The sequence below is a fragment of the Carassius auratus genome, unplaced genomic scaffold (genome assembly GCF_003368295.1).
Source record: "Carassius auratus strain Wakin unplaced genomic scaffold, ASM336829v1 scaf_tig00214205, whole genome shotgun sequence".
Lineage (NCBI taxonomy): Eukaryota > Metazoa > Chordata > Actinopteri > Cypriniformes > Cyprinidae > Carassius > Carassius auratus.
The window spans coordinates 938,152-953,607 of NW_020527558.1; the positions used below are offsets into that span (position 1 = coordinate 938,152).

Sequence of the window (15,456 nt, forward strand, 5' to 3'; positions counted from 1 at the left end):
ACGTGCGCGAGTAAGCTTTTGCGTTGAGAGCGTTTGGAAGCTGTGACATTACCGTGAGGAAAAAAACATCCAAAACAAACCATGGCTAAAAGTCAGATTCAGCGTATATTTATAATCCAAAATCAGATCCAGAGGCTGAAATTTAACAAGAGCAGCATCAGCAACGACGTCTCTATGTGGTATGTACTGAAACTGTATATATTTGCTTAGCGGTTTTGGAAAAGTTCCACTTTCTGTCGTCTTTTTATTTTTTTATCCTTAAGAAATAAACGATGTGCAAATCCGGCGTCAAACTGGGCCTTGTTTGTAAAACAAGCATCTTCGAAATGCAGGCAACAAACAAAAACACTTGCACAACTCTGTTGATGCTCTGTAAAAATAAACTCCATCCACTGGTCCCTTAATGCTGTTTTTTTTTGGTAATCTGTGCAGGGTTGTCTTGCCCTGGCATCCAAAAACACACTTCTTTTGTGACATTTCGTGACGCTCTCGCTCTGATCAGTGAATGTCTGTGCTCTCAGTGCTCTGCTATACTTGAGCGCGCGCTCTTCCGGCAGAAGTGCCCTTAGGACCCATATAAGGAAATTCCGCTCCATCTAACATCAGAGCCATACTCGAAAAAAACTTTCAGAAACTTGTGACAAACTGGAAGGAGTATTTTTGGAACAAAAATACTCCTTCAAATGTACAACTTAATTTTTGAAACTTTGTTTAGCATGGGAATCCAACTCTTTAACAGTGTAAAAAACTCAGTATGCATGAAATAGCATTTCACCCCCCCATTAACTGGTAGACCACACCATTCAGAATTCAGAACAGTTTGGATTCTGGTAACATCAATGAAGTTTGTGCAAGCATGTTTGTCAAGGGCATGACAATAGAAAAACTGCCCCCAACCAGAGACGCTCTCTACTTCCACATTCAGCGCTCTCACTTCCAGGCTTTGGTCTGGCGGCAGGCCGTCTTACAGCAGCCAGTTCTACCACCCCCTGAAACCATGGGATGGAAGACAGAGGGGAATTCCCTTATTCCTCAACTCATGTCACTATCCCCAATTCCAGATGCCTGTGAGGAGTTAATCACCTGTGCCTACACCACTGGGTGCAAGACAGCCCGATGCGGTTGCAAGCCTAATCCATGCACTGCATCTTGCAAATGCAGAAAGTCCTATGATACATTTATGAACAAATAACTTTTGTAAAAACTGATCACAGTATTGATGATTGATTTTGTTGAAATTTCAGAACTACAGCAGCCATTTAAACATTAAAAATGGTCCCTTTCATGTAAATGTTGTTTTTTCATTGATTGCATGGTTAAATATCCTGAGAATGCACAGTTTAGTTCTAATGTTTAATGTTTAAACTGCAATAAATGCATTAAAATGTTGTTGTTTTTTGGCAGCCATTTTGTTTTTATTGTTTATGCCAAAACAGTGATGTTTACAACTTGTTATATGACAGAAATGGATTCAGCACCTGAAAATTATATAGAAACAAACCTTGAAGTACTTTTTCTCAAAAATGCCTACTGCATCTTATCCAGGGCTATTTATTTATTTTGGGACTCAAATATCTTGGGGCAGTTGTGGCCTAATGGTTACAAAGACAGTTGCGGGTTCGAGTTTCAGTACCGGGAGGAAATGCAGGTGGAGGAAGTGAATGAACAGTGCTCTCCTTCAACTTCTATACCACAACTGAAGTGAGACCCTTGAGCAAAGCAATTGCTGCCCAATGCTGTGGGTGTGCACTTGGATGTGTGAAATAAAGAGCACAAATTCTAACTATGGGACACCATACTTGGCCACACATTACGTAAATTTCACTTATAATTCCAGGTGTTGCACTAGTGACATCACCGACTGTTATCATCCAATCAAATTGGAAGTATATTCACACATGTGGGTGTCCTCCTAGCTTTCAACCATTAGAAAGAAAACTCGCAGAGAAACAAATAAGTATTCCACCAAATGAAAACTCCAAAACCATTTGATAAATACAAGCTGAATTGAAGCATCTAAATATACCATTAGAGATAATTAGTTATATGCTATGAATAATTATTTTTGCTATGATAATAAAGGCCACTGTAGCATGAACGTTTGGCTATCCACCTGTGGGAGCATTGGTGCAGTAATTTGTATGGTAGGTAATTCCAAACTAACAAAGCGATTACAGATATAAACATTTGAAAAATCTTGTATGCAATGTCACCTCCTGACAACATGACTTTTAAGTGGACAAGTGGATTATCAGATGATCACTAATGCTAACTACAGGCTTTGGTAACACAAAGGCAACTACAGAAACTTTTATTTCCAAAATGTAACCGTATACAGGTGCATCTCAATAAATTAGAATGTCATGGAAAAGTTCATTTATTTCAGTAACTCCACTCAAATTGTGAAACTTTTGAAATTCAGTTCACACAGACTGAAGTAGTTCAAGTCTTTGGATCTGCTGTGAGTGCCGGCAGCATATTTAAACCCAGTAACATGACAACACACTGTTCCTCACAGCCAAAAAACAGACCGAATTCAGTTCAGCCGGAGGGAGTTTTTTTTTTTTTTTTGGAGTCGGGGGGGGGGGGGCAGTTCTGTATAGCTTATGGGGGTCAAAATAAAGGTGTGAATATCTTGGACTTTGATATGGACACAATGGAAATGCAGTAAGCATCTAACCAGAAGTGCAATAAGCAGTAAGTACATAATATACAAGGTCTACAATATGTTACAAATCAGTGTTAATTTTGACACGAAATTTTAATTTAGTTTTAGTCTTAGTCTTTTGACTATAATTCTTTTTAGTTTTAGTCATCTGATTTGTTTTAATTTTAGTCTTATTTTAGTCGACTAAAATTGCTTGGTATTTTAGTCGACTAAAATAAGACTAAAATCAATAACAGATTTACTAGACAATTTTTTACAGCTGGTATAGGAAACAAACTTAACCAAAATATATAAAACACAAATTCAACTTTATTTCAACACAACTGTGTCTTTATTTCGATTCAAAAGCTTTTATGCAGCAACAAACACTGTCATGACAATGTAAACAATAACTAAGCTGCCAATTGACCATCAATAAAAGAAAAATAACGTTAGGTCCAGGACCTTAAAGCTTACAGCTGAGCTGAACAATAAGTGCATACATTTAAAGTAAATATTTAATAAGTTGGCAGCTAGGTGGATAAAAAAAGTAACAAGATTTTATAAGGTATTCATTTGTCTAGCAATATTGTATGTTTTAAATACTACAATATTGCTAGATTTGTATGTATAATGATAGGATGTGAACATTCATGTTTCACATGACTAATATAGAAATATTTGTGATATTGTCAACAAGTAGAACATTATAAAATATACTAAACATTAGTATTAATCAAATGTATTTATCATGATATTACGTATTAGTATTGTGCTCGCATCTAATTTGAAGAAGGGGCTATTTTACAGTACTTTTCAGTTCGTAATATTTAATGCTACAACATCTACGCACTGCACTATTCCAATTTTGCTTAGCTCAATAAACAAAAGAACATCGTTGTAAAATTACATTTGAGAAAATGTCCGGGTGGCTCGTCTGTAAATGTCTTTTCAAATTGGTTGTGTTCTTGCCACGAATGAGCGCTCTGCGTGCTTTACACTTTGTTTTGTTTTGTTCGTCGTCAAACGTGAAGTGAGCTGTGGACATTTTGTCGCTCTTTTAGACAGTAGGGACTTTAAGCAACAGCTGCGAATGGAACGGCTACAGCGACCGGAAGTTTGCCGTCACACCGCTTTAGCCAAGAACGTAAAAGTCACTAAGCAACGGTAAAACAGAACAGCGCAACGCAGCATTAATTCATTTATTGAGATCCAAAAAAATATATAATTTAAAAAAGCAAGAGAAGGATTGCTTTTGGCGTTAAATGACAATCTTTTGTCAGAAGAGGAGTTTTTAATATTGTATGATGTAAATAAGTCTAAAAACATAACATTTATTTACCTAACCTCTCACGTTGTAGCGACTCTGGCAAATCAGCTGTTCTCCCGTAGTAGACCGTTAAATTAGAACGTCAGAAAGTAGCAGTTAAATTCACGCAGGCGCAATACAACGCCAGAATGGCGTTGCCGTTCCACCAGAGGCGGTTGCTTAAAGTCCCTATCACCTCTTCGAATGCCGACTTCCCGGGAGCTCATAAAAACTGAAAACCTTCGCTTCACGTCTCAATAAGTCAGGCTCTGATTGGTTCTCTTCTCTCATGCAGTCTGTTCTGTTTTGCCGGTTCTTTTGCTCATTCCTCGCATCTCTCCCGTCTGCTTATTTGATTTTTGTCACAGTCTATTTTCGTCTCGTCCTTTATTCGTTGACGATAATGTCAATCAATTTAGTCATAGTTTTAGTCTCGATCAGTGCCTTCTATTTTAGTTTTCGTTTCGTTTTCGTCTGCAAAAATATATTCGTGACGAAAATAATGACGAAGATATTTAGTCAACGAAATTAACACTGTTACAAATGTACAATAAATATACAGATAAGGCAGCATTATGGACATAAACATTAGTTCGTGAACAAATCACTTGAAGTAACCGGTTATTCTTGAACCAGTTCACCAAATCGAACTGAATTGTTTGAAACAGTTCGCATCTCCAATATGCATTAATCCACAAATTACTTAAGCTGTTCACTTTTTTTAATGTGGCTGACACTCCCTCGGAGTTAAAACAAAGCAATATCCTGGAGTAATTCATGTACTGAAACAGTACACTGAATGAACTGCTGTGAAGAGAGAACTGAAGATGAACACCAAGCTGAGCCAGATAACTAACGAAAGATTGACTAATAGTTGAATCATTTCAGATGCAATAATCGCAACAAATCTGTGTTTTTCAGAATGGTAAAAGCTTTTAAAGTAGTCACACTGTTGTACTTAAATCCGTTTTTCACACAACACTGATAAAAGCATATATGCCCCACTGTATTAGTATTTAAATAGTATATGTCTATGTTGAACTTTATTCTTGAAAATATGGCGCTGCTTATATCGAAAATATAAGCAGTATGTAAAAAGTTTCTGTTGCTCATGAAAAAGATTCAAAAACGTCTGTTTGACATGTCTGTTTTCAACTCCGCCCAGGACTGCAAGAGGCTGCTCTCGTTGATCGCTGTCTTTAGCCAAGCTTCAAGTCGAATGCACCCATTAGCACAGAATCAGTTCAAAATCAATCACCAAAACAACCAAACCAGTTTGGTTCAGATGCGCTGTGTGTCAGTCTGCTTCATGCTGAATCACACATGGTCAGTATCATCAGCTACTCATTTCTCGAATCGGATGCATCCGACAGAAACGGTTCTTGACTCGAGAACAAGTCAATCTTTTGTTCGTTATTTGGCTCGGCTTTGTGTTCATCTTCAGTTTTCTCTTTGTAGCAGTTCAGTCAGTGTACAGTGTTTCAGTACATGAATTACTCTGGGAAATTAGTTTGTTTGAACTCAGAGGGAGTGTCAGCCACATTAAAAAAGTTTAACAGCTTAACTAATTTCTGGATTAATGCGTATTGGAGACGGGAACAGTTTAAAACGATTCAGTTCGATTTGGTGAACTTGTTCAAAAAGATCCGGTTACATCGTGTAACGGTGGCACGCCCTAGTGACCTTTTGGAAACAGAATCTATTTCATAGTTCGGGCGCCAGACAGGATTTTGGCCTGTCACCAATTAAATATCAAAATCCCGTGATAACCCAGGGAGATTTTTTTAAAATACCACAGTTACTCAAACTACATGGGTTGCTTGTACAGTAGTTAATAGAAGACAAACAACAACAACTTGCAGTTCGAAAGAATTCATTGTTATATATTTGTCCTTTCTTTATACACAATTCTGGACACAAATCAAAAACCCCATATAATCAGGAGGAAAGGAACAAAAACGAACAATAATAAACAAACAAAAAAATAATAATGATAATAATGTATAGAAAAACAACAATTGTAAACGACAAGGTTTTTCATACAGGCATAATTAAATGAACTTAGACATCCCAGTAAACAAGATCAGCAGATCGAGGCTTTCTCCTCCAAACAAAAACACTCATCAGCGGTCCAGCGAGAAAAACAAAAAAACAAAAACAAAAAAAACACAGGATTAGTATATATTTTTTTCTCTTGAACCACCAAAGTCATAGATATACTGAAAGGGAAATTAAATGAAAGTCAGTAATATAAATACATCGGTCACTCAAAGCGACCCGCGAATGGGTGGAAGGAAGTGCGTGCGATGAAGTGCGTTAGTGTGTGTGTGCGCGTGTGTGCAATATCGCTGACCATGTCTGGCAGGGAAAAGATCCTTGGGAGGCAGCGTTTTCTCCGGATTAGCAAAACCCAACGGAATGACGATCTTGTGAGTTCCTTCAGCAGTTCGTTACACTCTTTGCAGCCTGGTGAATCTTTATTTCCGCACTCTCACTGACCCAATACAGCGTGCGTCTCACTCCCGCCGATCAACTCCTTTGTTTGGTTTGCTCACCTGCCACTTGGCGTTCGCGTTTACCATTTCCCCCCCTTTTTCCAAGCGATTTTTCCTTTTTATAATTTTGCCTTAATTGTTCCACATCCCGATATGGGCACGGAAGGGGCGGATTTTCTTTACATCGCCACACTCCCCCCCGCTGGGACAAACAACCCATGGTTGGCAAAACAACAAATATTTGAGTTTCTCTTAGAAGCCCAAAAACTCCTCTTCTTCATCAGAGGACTGTTCGAAAATCTTAACGAGTTTTCTTTTTTCAATTAGCTCTAACTCTTCCATTGTTGGGTAACACGGTTTCAAATTACAAACGTGCGCTGTTCTGACATCCTCCCCAGTTGTTTCAAACGCGATCTGGTAATTCAGCGGTCCCAATTTTCTCAGCACTCGGTAAGGACCTTTCCACTTGGGGGCTAGTTTTGCACTGAAATGTTGTTGTGCCTTGGACTGTGGAAAATTCCGTAACCAGATCCTGTCCTTTTCTTTAAAGAACACGTCTCGTCTGTTTTTGTTGTAACTTCTCAGCTGTCGTTTTTTGGCTTTTTTACAGCATTCTTCAGCTTGTGATTTTAACTGGGCTAGTTGATTTACCACATCATAGGATGGATTTGATGGTGAGAGATTTTTACCCTGAAGTATCTTGTCCATGGGGCCTTGTAATTTTCTTCCTAGCTGGAGCTCCGCAGGGGACATGCCAGTGCTTTCTTGAACGGCTGAGTTAAGAGCAAAACGAAGCTCAGGTAAATACTGATCCCATTTTTTATGGTTTTCATCCACATAGGAGGCAATCATGCATTTCAAAGTGCGGTTAACTCTCTCCGTCATATTGGTTTGTGGGTGATAGGCAGTTGTTAATTTGGGGGTAACACTCCATTTCTCACACAGTTCTTTGAATATGGAAGAGACAAACTGAGTTCCCCGGTCAGACAAGATGAAGTCCGGTGCTCCATATCGGGTGAGGATTTCCGTTCGGAGAATCGTTGCTATGGTGCTCGCAATTGCAGTGCGCATTGGAAAGAGCTCAACCCATCGAGAGAAATAATCCACAAAAACTAGAAGGTATTCATGTCTGCGAGTACTACTTGGCAAAGGTCCCATTATGTCCACTCCTACCATCTTGTTGGGTTGCGACACTGTAATTGGTTGTAGTTTGCCAGCTGGTTTCTGATTTTCATATTTAAGCTTTTGACATTTTTCACAACACTTGACATGGTGTTTTACATCGGTCCACATTCCAGGCCAAAAAACAACATGATGCAATCGTTTGTAGGTCTTGAATATGCCACCATGACCGCTTAGAGGATTGGAGTGGTAGTATTGAAGGACAGATGGAATGAGACTGCGAGGGAGGTACACCCTGTAGTGGACTTGGTCCTTTGTTAGGTAAGTCTTGTGATAAAGTTTGTCTTCGACTACCTCATACTTGTCTTTCCATGTGCTGTTGTCTTGTGCCAAGGCTTTGAGCAATTTTACGATTTCAGAATCCTTGTGTTGCTCTTCCCAGATGGTTGCAGCCGTGACTGGCAATTCATCAGTGTCCGTCTGGCTGGAGTATATGTTACATCCTGATATGCTGGGAACTCTAGAAAGAGCATCAGGTGCCACATTAAGTTTCCCTTTCCTGTATTTAATGATGAAATCAAACTTTTGCAACCTTAAGGCCCATCTGACGAGGCGACTGGTGGACTTTGGGGAGCTCATAACCCACTGGAGAGCCATGTGGTCTGTAACTACGGTGAACATGCGATACTCCAAGTAATGCTGCCACTTTTCAAGTGCCCATATGACTGCAAGACACTCTTTCTCTGTTGCGGTGTAATTTCTTTCAGCCTTATTCAGTGCTCTACTTGCATAAGCAATAACTACTTCCATTCCCTGGTCCTTCCTTTGTGTTAGCACAGCTCCAAGACCTGTGTCGCTGGCATCAGTGTGCACCATGAAGGGTAACTGGAGGTTTGGATGGCTCAGGATGGGAGGTGAAGTAAGGTGGGTTTTTAATTGTTCAAAGGCTTCTTGACATTGTGGTGTCCAGTGAAACGAGTGCCCTTTTTTCTTTAGCGCATTTATGGGTTCAGCAATTTGAGAAAAATTAGGAACAAAGCGGTGGTACCAACCGGCTAGTCCCAGGAAGCGCTGGACCTCTTTGATGTCTCGTGGCACAGGGTAAGATTTGATGGCCTCAACTTTGCTTGCGTCTGCAGTAATACCATTTATGCTAACAACATGACCCAAGAATGTAATCTCCTTAAGGCAAAACTTGCTCTTTTTCAGGTTGATAGTCAGTCCAGCCTCCTGAAGCTTAAGAAGGACTGATTGGAGATCGTTGAAGTGCTGAGCCACTGATGGTGAATAGATGATAATATCGTCAATGTAGACAAAGCATATTTTTCCTCTCAATTTTCCCAGTACAGTCTCCATTAGCCTCTGGAATGTGGCGGGGGCATTTTTCAGACCAAAAGGCATTACATTAAAGTGGTACAGTCCTGAAGGTGTAATAAATGCAGTTTTATGCTTACTTTGGGCTTCCATGGCCACCTGCCAGTAGCCACTATTTAGGTCGATGGTTGTGAAGATTGCTGAACCGGAGAGTGATTCGAGTATCTCAGTTATATTTGGAATTGGGTAAGCATCGTTCTCAGTTACTGCATTTAGTTTTCGGTAATCAACACAAAATCTAAGGCTGCCATCTTTTTTGGGGACCAACACGACAGGCGATGCCCAGCCAGAGTGTGATGGTTCCACAATTCCTGCTTTCACCATTTCTTCAAGCTGATCTTTTACAACAAACTGCTTGGCAGGTGACATGCGGTAAGGACGCTGTTTGATAGGGACCTGATGGTTAGTATAAATACAGTGTTTCAGAACATCAGTACGTCCAGGTTGTACAACACACACTTGGGTATTGGTCTCTAAGATGGTCTTTAATTTTTGTTTGTCAAGGGGAGATAGATGTGCTTCACTTACTGCTGTGTCGATTAGCGTTTGTACATTTGCTTCAACAGATGCCGCTATGAATGCAGGTTGGGGTGGAGGAATAGAACTTAATAGTGAGAGGGATGGGTTGAGTGTCCTCGGAGGCTGCTCTGGTTGCTGGCCTAAAGGGCTAGGTATGCAGTAAGGAACTTCAGGTACACTGGCATTACCAGGTTGAAAAGGATACTCCTCTTGTGGAGTAATCTTGAATGAATATTTTCTATCAATGACATTTATTTGTAAGCCACTGAAGTAAATGAAATCCAACCCGAGAATCACAGCGTATGCAAGTGCTTGGGGGGACAGGATAGCAACAGGTAGAGTAAAAGTTTGGTCATGCATATTGATTTGCAATTGAACCCATCCTAATGGGACTTCTGCTTCACCATTTGCTAGGTACAGTGGACCAAGTGACCAAGGCTTGAGTTCTCCTGGCAAGAAGAGCTTTCTCCACAGGCTTTCGTGGATCATGGTATAGCTTGCACCTGTATCTAGAATGGCCTTTCCATACCAGCTGCCAATACTAACTGGAACGATAAGCTGTTGAGGAATGATAGCAGGAGGGACAGGGGCTGGTTTAGAGGGTGTTTTCCGTAAATTCTTAGAATTTGATGTTTGGTTTGTTGTGGCCGTGATAAAATTGTTTGTGGCTTGACCTCCAGGTTTATGAGGCTGAAACGGGCGTGGATTGGACTGGTGTTGTTTTGCGGATTGGTTTGTGGTTAGGGAGGCATAATTTGGACAGTAACCAGGTGAGTGGTTTCCTTTACATCTCCAGCATTGAACTTGTGGTTTTTCAGGTTGCTTGTTACTGGTGGTTTTTTGTGACACTTCAGATTGTAGTTTTCGGCCCATGCACATTTCATATTGCAACTGCAGCTCATGGTCTTTCTCCAGTTGGTGTCCTAGCTTTACCAGCTCTTCCACAGTGCTTACACGTCCGCGTAACTGACTGGCTAGGTAAGGCTTTATGTTTTTAAGAATCATTTTAACTATTTCTACTTCGGTCAAAGTGGGCTTCCATCTTTTGCAGAGTGCTCTATATGTGAAAGCAAAGTCTCTTATGGTTTCTTTTCCTCCTTGCAATCTAGTACGTACTCTCTCAGCCAGCTCGTCTTCATAATCTTCAGAAAGAAAAGCGGACAAAAAAAAAGTCTCAAACTCACTCCATGTCGTTACTGAAGAGCGAGCAACCTCCCACCAGTCACGTGCTGTGCCATGAAGTACACTTCGGAAGGTTGCCAACAAGTCACTTTCTGCAAGAGGATGCAATGCTAAAAAGTCCTGACATCGTGTTAGATACAGCAGAGGATCGGCGTCATCAGATGGTCTTCCAAAAGTGGGAAAGGTCAACTTTAAATGGTCACTTTTTCCAGCAGGAATAGGATGACATTCTGGGACCTTTTCTAGCAGTGACGGGGGTGCGGTAAGTGTGAAACGGGAGGTTGGTTGTAACCCTTTACCTTGGTGATCAGCCATGTCTTCATCTTGCCGTTTTCCTTTCTCCCTGTCTGTTTGAAGTTCTTTCAGTTGAGTGCTTAGCTTGTCAACCTGAGTGATCCAACGATTACACTCAGTGGAGAGCTGCTCATGCTCCTTTTGAAGGTTCTTTTGTGTAGCTCTGATGTCTCTGATGTTCAACCTGAAGTTGCTCCACCATGAAACGGACTTCAGCAATCAAGGTAGACTCCATTTTCTGTAGCTCGTGTGACATCATCACTTTCATGGCCTTGACTAATTGATCTGAATCTGTGGAATCCACTTTTGTTGCAGTTAACGTTGTGAGAATTTGTTGTTTGCTGGCATCGATTTTGGAAGTCAGGTCTACAAGTTGCTTTTCATGATGGGATGTAGCCATTTTTTTGCTCCTGGGTGAGTTCAATCACAGCTTTTTCCTGCTGTTTCATAAAGTCAAACAGATTATCCCAGTTACCTTGCACTTGCGCAGTCAAATGGTGAAGTTCTTTTCCAGGAGTTGGGAGGTAACCAGGCAGGCGATGCTGTGATACTGAGGAAGATGGGGTAGTTTCAGTGAATGTGGATGTGCAAAGTTGCATAGGTTCTGGCTGAAATGAAATCGCTCCACCTGGAGGGGCAGAAGCAAAGTGCACCTGAGACCTGGGATGGGGACTGCTGAACGGAGTTGGTGTGGAGTGAAAGGTGGGAAACTGAGGTGGAGGAACGGGCCTTGGATGCACCGTTGTCCAGACTGGAGTTGCTATGTCTGGGGGTGGTTCAATTTCCACAGTAGTCGATGGTGAAGGAGGGCTAGTGGCCATGGCTTTATGGTGTTGTGTATATAATTAGTAAATTAAATGAGTAACTTGGAATTACTGTGGCCTTTTTGTTTCTTTTTGTTGGGGGTTAAAATAAAAATAAGAAAAAAAAAAAGTACAAAAGGGACCGAGTACAATTTCCAGTCACAGTTTAACACTTTCCACAATTTTTTTTTTTTTTCTCAAAACACACACAAAATGATCAGAGTACTCCCTGATCAGAAACACCCACAATTTTCAAGATTAAAGTTTAAACGAGAAATGTTCTAATGCATGTGACACATTTTCAAGTTCCAGGGAAATATTCAGGTTCAGATCAATGTAAATGCTTGAGTTCAAGTCGTTCAAGTCCCTGTTCGGGCGCCACTTCTGTAACGGTGGCACGCCCTAGTGACCTTTTGGAAACAGAATCTATTTCATAGTTCGGGCGCCAGACAGGATTTTGGCCTGTCACCAATTAAATATCAAAATCCCGTGATAACCCAGGGAGATTTTTTTAAAATACCACAGTTACTCAAACTACATGGGTTGCTTGTACAGTAGTTAATAGAAGACAAACAACAACAACTTGCAGTTCGAAAGAATTCATTGTTATATATTTGTCCTTTCTTTATACACAATTCTGGACACAAATCAAAAACCCCATATAATCAGGAGGAAAGGAACAAAAACGAACAATAATAAACAAACAAAAAATAATAATGATAATAATGTATAGAAAAACAACAATTGTAAACGACAAGGTTTTTCATACAGGCATAATTAAATGAACTTAGACATCCCAGTAAACAAGATCAGCAGATCGAGGCTTTCTCCTCCAAACAAAAACACTCATCAGCGGTCCAGCGAGAAAAACAAAAAAACAAAAACAAAAAAAACACAGGATTAGTATATATTTTTTTCTCTTGAACCACCAAAGTCATAGATATACTGAAAGGGAAATTAAATGAAAGTCAGTAATATAAATACATCGGTCACTCAAAGCGACCCGCGAATGGGTGGAAGGAAGTGCGTGCGATGAAGTGCGTTAGTGTGTGTGTGCGCGTGTGTGCAATATCGCTGACCATGTCTGGCAGGGAAAAGATCCTTGGGAGGCAGCGTTTTCTCCGGATTAGCAAAACCCAACGGAATGACGATCTTGTGAGTTCCTTCAGCAGTTCGTTACACTCTTTGCAGCCTGGTGAATCTTTATTTCCGCACTCTCACTGACCCAATACAGCGTGCGTCTCACTCCCGCCGATCAACTCCTTTGTTTGGTTTGCTCACCTGCCACTTGGCGTTCGCGTTTACCATTTCCCCCCCCTTTTTCAAGCGATTTTTCCTTTTTATAATTTTGCCTTAATTGTTCCACATCCCGATATGGGCACGGAAGGGGCGGATTTTCTTTACATCGCCACAATCGAATGATTTGTTTGCGAACCGGATATCACTGCACTACAGACAACTATTATTGAAATTAAATTTTCATCATATCTCAGCAATTAAAAATTTGCTTTGTTTTTCAGAAACATTTTGATTATTTTATCTTGATAAACATGAAATCTCTTTTTATGCATTGCTTTGGATAGGCATGACTAACTTTTTGCAGAGTATCATTGGTAAGACACAGTAACTTCTGGTAAGGAACAGAATAAAAAACAGTGACATGAGTCATGAGATATTAACCAGAAAACAAAAAATATAACACCCTTCATTCTAAATATAATAGTACATTTACTGCTTCATCATGAAATTGATCATCTTTGAGGGAAATAAGTCTGAATAAATATATTAAGCATTTATAACCTGAGTTAAAATGGCTCACTATTTGAAAGGTATTGCATTAAAGTCACCCTTTTTAATTATGAATTTATAATTGTTTATCAACAATTTGTAAAGGAGTTATTAGTGTGGTGTAATGATTCACTCGTTTTATCAATGCATATGCATCATCGGTTTGAAATCGATGCATCGGTAAAACAAGTGAATTGTTACACGATCTTAATTAAATTTTTTAATCGTGAATATGTAATGGTATCAAGGAGGATGAAGAAGCAAGTGCGAGTTTATAACCTTTATTAAATTACAAAACAAACAATGAACACGAAGACAGGAGGTACGGGAGATATCCGGGAAGAGGCAAAGCTCACGGTTGATCTGAGGTGTGATGGTGAGATGGCAGCAGGAGAGTGTGACACAGGAACTGCGGGGGAAGAGCCGTGAAGGTGAGTGGTGAGATCCGGGGATGAGGAGGATTGGACGGGGTTCCGGAGACAGGACAATCCAACAACGAGAAGTACATAAACATTTACTGCAAGCATAGTGTAGTAAGTTCGTGTGTGGCAAGGAAGAGGACAAAGGGGTCGGCCGGACTGCTGACGTATTTATTTAACACAAAATAACCAAAACTTTGTAAACACCAAATGGTGACTTTTATTCTGACACGTTGGCAGAGCGCTTTCGGTTTCCTACTTCCGGTTTCTGTCTCCGGTTCGGGTCGGCATTCCGTCTTCCTCTCACTTGCTTCCGTCTCTCCTGGCGTTTTATACCCTCTCCACGCCAATTACTGGAACAAGAAACAGGTGATGATAATTTTTGCCCAAAGCACTCCCTTACCGCTCGTCTTCTGATTCTCTCTCCCGCTGTAGACTTCGCTAAACCACGCCCCCCCTGCCACATACCCCCACCGCCCGTCTCAGGCCGGGGAGCCATCCGGCCTGCAGCCCCTCCCCCCCCACTTCTGGAGAGGAAGTTGCCCCAAGTGGAAGCCAAGATACCTTAATTCCACACGCCCAATCGCACACTTCTTTGGGTTGGCCGTGAGCCCCGCTCCCCTCAGCGACCTGCTGATGCTGCATATGCCGCTGCCAATCATTACTAAATATAATGATATGATCCAGGTAGGCAGCTGCACATGCAGCATGGGGCCGCAGAATTCTATCCATGAGGCGCTGAAAGGTAGCTGGGGCCCCGAACAAGCCAAATGGAAGGGTAACAAATTGGTGTAATCCAAATGGCGTTGTGAAAGCTGTCTTTTCTTAAGACAAAGGAGACAAGGGGATCTGCCAATAGCCCTTTGTTAAGTCCAATGTCGAATTAAAACGAGCCGTGCCTAGCCGATCAAGCAACTCGTCAACCCGCAGCATTGGATACGTGTCGAATTTCGACACAGCATTCACCTTGCGGTAATCTACACAGAACCGCACTGAGCCGTCCGTTTTCTGAACTAAAACTATCGGGCTCGCCCACTTACTATTAGATTCTTTTATTACCCCCATGTCCAGCATAGCGCCTAATTCAGCCTGAACTACTTTTTTCTTGTGCTCAGGTAAACAATACGGCCGGCTGCGAACTACCACGCCCGGCTCGGTCTCGATATGGTGCTAAATGAGGTTAGTGCAGCCCGGTAGGGGCGAGAAGACGTCGGCAAACTCTGCCTGCAATTTCGTTAAATCAGTGAGTTGGGACGGCGAGAGGTGGAGCCAGGTGGAGCCACCTGGAGCCAGGGTGAGGGATTGTGGTTTGATATTCGCCTCTGGCCCGAGATCATCCTCCTTTCCAATCACCGTTGCCAACATCACTGATTCCGCCTCATTCCATTTTTTAAGGAGGTTGAGGTGGTAGATCTGACGGGACCCGTTCCTATCGGACCTCAAACGGTCCCTGCCACTTAGCCATTAATTTAGAGCTCGACGATGGGAGTAATACAAGTACTTT

General features: G+C 41.2%; 1 protein-coding gene and 1 long non-coding RNA gene across 3 annotated transcripts in view; one reads left to right on the forward strand and one right to left on the reverse strand.

Moving 5' to 3' along the window:
• LOC113091509 (mucin-2-like) overlaps positions 1–15,456 on the reverse strand; it is a 58,441-nt gene that overhangs the window by 37,642 nt on the left and 5,343 nt on the right. The window lies entirely within an intron of this gene.
• On the forward strand, positions 8,144–8,948 carry LOC113091510 (uncharacterized). Of its 2 annotated transcripts, XR_003287372.1 has the most exons (4): positions 8,144–8,266; positions 8,413–8,497; positions 8,570–8,674; positions 8,783–8,948. It is a non-coding gene; the product is annotated as an uncharacterized LOC113091510 (long non-coding RNA). The 2 variants fall into 2 exon arrangements; XR_003287371.1 differs by having other exon boundaries at positions 8,148–8,497.